Source organism: Aegilops tauschii, chromosome 7, assembly GCF_002575655.3.
Source record: "Aegilops tauschii subsp. strangulata cultivar AL8/78 chromosome 7, Aet v6.0, whole genome shotgun sequence".
In the NCBI taxonomy this organism is placed as follows: Eukaryota; Viridiplantae; Streptophyta; class Magnoliopsida; order Poales; family Poaceae; genus Aegilops; species Aegilops tauschii.
In genome coordinates this window covers 209,619,463-209,625,879 of record NC_053041.3, presented here as the reverse complement: position 1 = coordinate 209,625,879, position 6,417 = coordinate 209,619,463, and the positions used below count along the sequence as shown (strand labels likewise).

Genomic DNA, 6,417 nt, shown 5'->3' with positions numbered 1-6,417 from the left:
GCGAGGGCGCCGGCGAGCACGCGCGGGCCGGGCAGGGGGGCTCGGGGCGCCGAGGCGGCGCGCGCGAGTAGGGGAGCACGAGGCGGGGTGGTGCGTGGGGGCAGGGCGACGGCGACGAGCACCGGGCGGCGACCCGTCGAGGCAAGGGCGCGGGGCGACGGCGACGAGGAGCGGGCGGCGACGGCGAGCACGGGCAGCCTGGCGGCGTCGGGGGCAACTGGCGAGGTATCTGAAAATTTCCCAAGTGTTGGCTTATATAGGCACACCTTTGGTCCCGGTTGGTGGCACCAACCGGGACCAATGCCACCCTTTAGTCCCGGTTGGTGCCACCAACCGGGACCAAAGGTCCCTTTTCAGCAGCCCAAAGGGCGGGAAGCGGCGGCCTTTGGTCCCGGTTGGTGGCACCAACCGGGACTAAAGGGGGGGCATTGGTCCCGGTTGGTGCCACCAACCGGGACCAAAGGCCTTGCGCTGCCCGCGGCCAAAAGTTTAGTCCCACCTCGCTAGTTGAGAGGGGCTCGGAGTGGTTTATAAGCCCCACTGGGGCTGCCCTGTCGAGCTCCTCTCAAATGCAGGCTTACGGGCCTAATGTCACACTGTGCTGTCTGTGGGCCTATTGGGCCTTCTACGGGCCTGAATCCTGGCCCAGGTTGGGTTTCTAGTCGTATTCAGGCCGTGGTGGCCTAATAGGTGGCAGTTTTTTTAAAAAAAATCCAGTTTCCTGGTTCTGTTTTTTGCATTATTTATTTTCTTTTGTTTTTTGCTTTATTTTTTAATTCTTTTTGCTTTTAGGTCAGCAAAATTATAAACTGTCTATTAGTGCCATTAGTTTTAGAAAAAATATAGACTTTCTATTAGTGCCATTAGTTCTTTATGAAAATTCTTTTTGCTGTATTTAGTTTTTTTTGTTTTCTTTTTTGCTATATTTATTTTGTTTTGTTTCTACTTACAACAAAAAACTTATTTATTTTATTTTATTTTGTTTCTAATTACTTATTTATTTTACTTTATGATAATTCTTTCTGCTATTAAAGTTTCTATCAAAAAATTTCTTTATGAAAATTCTTTTTGCTTTTAATGATTAAAAATAAAAAAGAGGCGCAATGCGCGTTGATTTGCTTCAAGCCTTTCAGAATAGTGTAGACTGCACTGCACATAGCTCGATGCAGTCTACCTTATTCCTCAAGGCTTGAAGCTAAGCAACGTGAGCATTGCGCCTCTTCTTCATCGTCTCTGCACTCAGGGCTTATAAACCGCTCCTAGTGCCTCTCAGCTAGCGAGGTGGGACTAAAAAACTGCTTAGCTAGTAAGAAACTCTAGTACCGGTTCGTGCCACGAACAGGTACTAAAGATGCTCGTGGGGCCACAGCCTCATTAGTACCGGTTCGTGGCACCAACAGGGACCAAAGGGTGGAATTGGTCCCGGTTCGTGCCACCAACCAGGACCAATGGCCTTGCATAGCGGCGTGGTGGTGAGTTTAGTCCCACCTCGCTAACTAAGAGAGAGCCGCACCTGTTTATAAGGTGCGGTGCGCCTGAGCTGTCGAGCTCCTCTCTAAAGCAGGCTTACGGGCCTAACCTCTCTGTACATGCATGTGGGCCTACTGGGCCTTCTGTGGGCCTGAATCCTGGCCCATGGATGGGTTTCTAATCGTATTCAGGCCGTGGTGGCCTAGTAGGTGGCATAATTTTTAATTTTTGGCCTGTTATTTTTCATGCATTTACTAATTATTTTGAGCTATAAGACCCTAAAATTGAAAAGCATTTCAAATGAACTCTGAAAAGGTTGAAAGTTGGCATGGTATCATCAATTTATCCACATAGCATGTGCAAGAAAGTTGAGAGGGTTACGGCAAAAACTAGATGCACTTCTTGTACAAAACGGACAATGGTATCATACTCGTCTATTACAAAGTTGGCATGGTATCATCATAATAGTTGCGGGAGAAAGTCTTCACTTTTTCTTCGCTTGTGTCATTTGCTTATTGCACCGTAACCATGGATAATCTTCATCGTTTATCAGGATGCTTGGGTCAGCCTTGACTTTGAAGGGAGAATTTCATGAAACTTTTCATAATCTTCAGACATGTCTGTCTTGCCCTCCACTCCCACAATGTCCCTTTTTCCTGAAAGAACTATGTGCCGCTTTGGCTCATCGTATGATGTATTCGCTTGCTTATCTTTTCTTTCCTCGGTCTGGTAGACATGTCCTTCACATAGATAACCTGTGCCACATCATTGGCTAGGATGAACGGTTCGTCAGTGTACCCAAGATTGTTCAGATCCACTGTTGTCATTCCGTACTATGGGTCTACCTATACCCCGCCTCCTGACAGATTGACCCATTTGCACTTAAACAAAGGGACCTTAAAATCATGTCCGTAGTCAAGTTCCCATATGTCCATTATGTAACCATAATATGTGTCCTTTCCCCTCTCGGTTGCTGCATCAAAGCAGACACCGCTGTTTTGGTTGGTGCTCTTTTGATCTTGGGCGATCGTGTAAAATGTATTCCCATTTATCTCGTATCCTTTGTAAGTCAATACAGTCGAAGATGGTCCCCTGGACAACGAGTACAACTCATCACAAACAGTGGTGTCACCTCTCAGACGTGTTTCCAACCAACTGCTGAAAGTCCTGATGTGTTCACATGTAATCCAGTCGTCACACTGCTCCGGGTGTTTGGAGCGCAGACTGTTCTTGTGTTCATCGACATACGGGGTCACCAAGGTAGAGTTCTGTAGAACTGTGTAGTGTGCTTGAGACCAAGAATATCCGTCCCTGCATATTATTGAGTCCCCCCTCCAAGCATGCCTTTTCCAGTCAGTCTCCCCTCATACCGCGATTTAGGGAGACCTATCTTCTTAAGGCCAGGAATGAAGTCAACACAAAACCCAATGACATCCTCTATTTGATGGCCCATGGAGATGCTTCCTTCTGGCCTAGCGCGGTTACGGACATATTTCTTTAGGACTCCCATGAACCTCTCAAAGGGGAACATATTGTGTAGAAATACGGGCCCCAGAATGACAATCTCGTCGACTAGATGAACTAGGACGTGCGTCATGATATTGAAGAAGGATGGTGGGAACACCAGCTCGAAACTGACAAGACATTGCGCCACATCACTCCTTAGCCTTGGTATGATTTCTGGATCGATCACCTTCTGAGAGATTGTATTGAGGAATGCACATAGCTTCACAATGGCTAATCAGACGTTTTCGGTAGAAGCCCCCTCAATGCAAGCAGAAGCAGTTGCGTCATAATCACGTGGCAGTCATGAGACTTTAGGTTCTGGAACTTTTTCTCTGGCATATTTATTATTCCCTTTATATTCGACGAGAAGCCAGTTGGGACCTTCATACTGAGCAGGCATTCAAAGAAGATTTCTTTCTCTTCTTTCGTAAGAGCGTAGCTGGCAGGACCTTCATACTGCTTCGGAGGCATGCCGTCTTTTTCGTGCAAACGTTGTAGGTCCTCCCGTGCCTCAGGTGTATCTTTTGTCTTCCCATACACGCCCAAGAAGCCTAGCAGGTTCACGCAAAGGTTCTTCGTCACGTGCATCACGTCGATTGAAGAGCGGACCTCTAGCTATTTCCAGTAGGGTAGGTCCCAAAATATAGATTTCTTCTTCCACATGGGTGTGTGTCCCTCAGCGTCATTCGGAACAGCTAGTCCGCCGGGACCCTTTCCAAAGATTACGTGTAAATCATTGACCATAGCAAGTACGTGATCACCGGTACGCATGGCGGGCTTCTTCCGGTGATCTGCCTCGCCTTTGAAATGCTTGCCTTTCTTTCGACATTGATGGTTGGTCGGAAGAAATCGACGATGGCCTAGGTACACATTCTTCCTGCTTTTGTCTAGGTATATACTTTCAGTGTCATCTAAACAGTGCATGCATGCGTGGTATCCCTTATTTGTCTGTCCTGAAAGATTACTGAGAGCGGGCCAATTGTTGATGGTTACAAACAGCAACGCGTGCAGGTTAAATTCCTCCTGTTTGTGCTCATCCCACGTACGTACACTGTTTCCATTCCACAGCTGTAAAAGTTCTTGAACTAATGGCCTTAGGTACACATCAATGTCGTTGCCGGGTTGCTTAGGGCCTTGGATGAGAACTGGCATCATAATGAACTTCCGCTTCATGCACATCCAAGGAGGAAGGTTATACATACATAGAGTCACGGGCCAGGTGCTGTGATTGCTGCTCTGCTCCCCGAAAGGATTAATGCCATCCGCGCTTAAACCAAACCATACGTTCCTTGGGTCAGCTGCAAACTCAGCCCAGTACTTTCTCTCGATTTTTCTCCACTGCGACCCGTCAGCGGGTGCTCTCAACTTCCCGTCTTTCTTACGGTCCTCACTGTGCCATCGCATCAACTTGGCATGCTCTTCGTTTCTGAACAGACGTTTCAACCGTGGTATTATAGGAGCATACCACATCACCTTCGCAGGAACCCTCTTCCTGGGGGGCTCGCCGTCAACATCACTAGGGTCATCTCGTCTGATCTTATACCGCAATGCACCGCATACCGGGCATGCGTTCAGATCCTTGTACGCACCGCGGTAGAGGATGCAGTCATTAGGGAATGCATGTATCTTCTGCACCTCCAATCCTAGAGGGCATACGACCTTCTTTGCTGCGTATGTACTGTGCAATTCGTTATCCTTTGGAAGCTTCTTCTTCAATATTTTCAATAGCTTCTCAAATCCTTTGTCAGGCACAGCATTCTCTGCCTTCCGCTGCAGCAATTCCAGTACGGTACCGAGCTTTGTGTTGCCATCTTCGCAATTGGGGTACAACCCTTTTTTGTGATCCTCTAACATGTGATCGAACTTCAGCTTCTCCTTTTGACTTTCGCATTGCGTCCTTGCATCGACAATGACCCGGCGGAGATCATCATCATCGGGCATTGGTTCCTCTTGATCTTCAGCAGCTTCCCCCCTTGCAGCATCATTGGGCACATCGTCTGGTTCCTCTTGATCTTCGGCAGCTTCCCCCGTTGCAGCATCACCGTATTCAGGGGGCACATAGTTGTCATCGTCCTCTTCTTCTTCGCTGTCTTCCATCATAACCCCCATTTCTCCGTGCCTCGTCCAAACATTATAGTGTGGCATGAAACCCTTGTAAAGCAGGTGGGTGTGAAGGATTTTCCGGTCAGAGTAAGACTTCGTATTCCCACATGTAGGGCATGGACAACACATAAAACCGTTCTGCTTGTTTGCATCAGCCACTTCGAGAAAATCATGCACGCCCTTAATGTACTAGGAGGTGTGTTTGTCACTGTACATCCATTGCCGGTTCATCTGCGTCCATTATATATAATTAAGTGTGTTCAAAACCATTACAGAACATCATGAATAGATAATATGACCAAATTAATAGAAGTTCATCATCACATTAGAACCAAAGTACATACATAGTTCTCATCTAACAACATATATATAGCTCTCCAGAGCATCTAATTAATTAAACCATACATTGAAACTATGTAAAACATTGCAATGCGAAAACAAATGCGATCATAATCGCAACCAAGGTAACAATTGATCCAACGGCATAATGATACCAAGCCTCGGTATGAATGGCATATTTTCTAATCTTTCTAATCTTCAAGCGCATTGCATCCATCTTGATCTTGTGATCATCAACGACATCCGCAACATGCAACTCCAATATCATCTTCTCCTCCTCAATTTTTTTATTTTTTCCTTCAAGTAATTGTTTTCTTCTTCAACTAAATTTAACCTCTCGACAATAGGGTCGGTTAGAATTTCCGGTTCAACCACCTCCTAGATAAATAAAATCTATGTCACGTTGGTCGGTATATTTGTCATAAACAATAAATGAACCAAATAGTTATAAAAAGATAATATATACCACATCCGAATCATAGACAGGACGAGGGCCAACGGGGGCGGATACCAAAACCATCGCACTATGTAATAAGAAGGAATAATAAAAGTAACAAAATTAGACAAGTAACTATCTAAAGTAAGAATTTTTTCCTTTCAGAAAGAAGATAAGAACAAGAGGCTCACCACGGTGGTGCTGGCGACGAGATCGGCGCGGGCGATCGACGGCGGTAAAGATGGGGACGGGACGTGACTGACCGCTAAACCTAGACAAATCTCGGGGAAAATGGAGCTCGGAGGTCGAGTTTCGAGAGGACAAAGATTAACTAGTGTGGCTCAGACATTTCATCGAACACCTCATGTGCATAGGAGGTGAGCTAGAGCACCCAAATGCCCTCCCCTCACCGGCCAGAAAAAACAGAGCACTCTGGAGTGCTCTGCTGTGGCGATGGGGTATAGATAGGGAACTCATTGGTCCCGGTTGGTGGCACCAACCGGGACTAAAGGCCATTGGTCCCGGTTTATCCCACCAACCGGGACCAAAGGGTCCGGACGAAC

General features: G+C 46.7%; 1 long non-coding RNA gene across 1 annotated transcript; it reads right to left on the bottom strand.

Moving 5' to 3' along the window:
• Positions 1 to 5,596: 5,596 nt before the first annotated feature.
• LOC141027776 (uncharacterized) lies at positions 5,597 to 6,033 on the bottom strand. Its single transcript, XR_012189686.1, has 2 exons — positions 5,885 to 6,033; positions 5,597 to 5,796 (listed from the first exon to the last, which is right to left on the bottom strand). It is a non-coding gene; the product is annotated as an uncharacterized lncRNA (long non-coding RNA).
• Between the last annotated feature and the right edge of the window lie 384 nt (positions 6,034 to 6,417).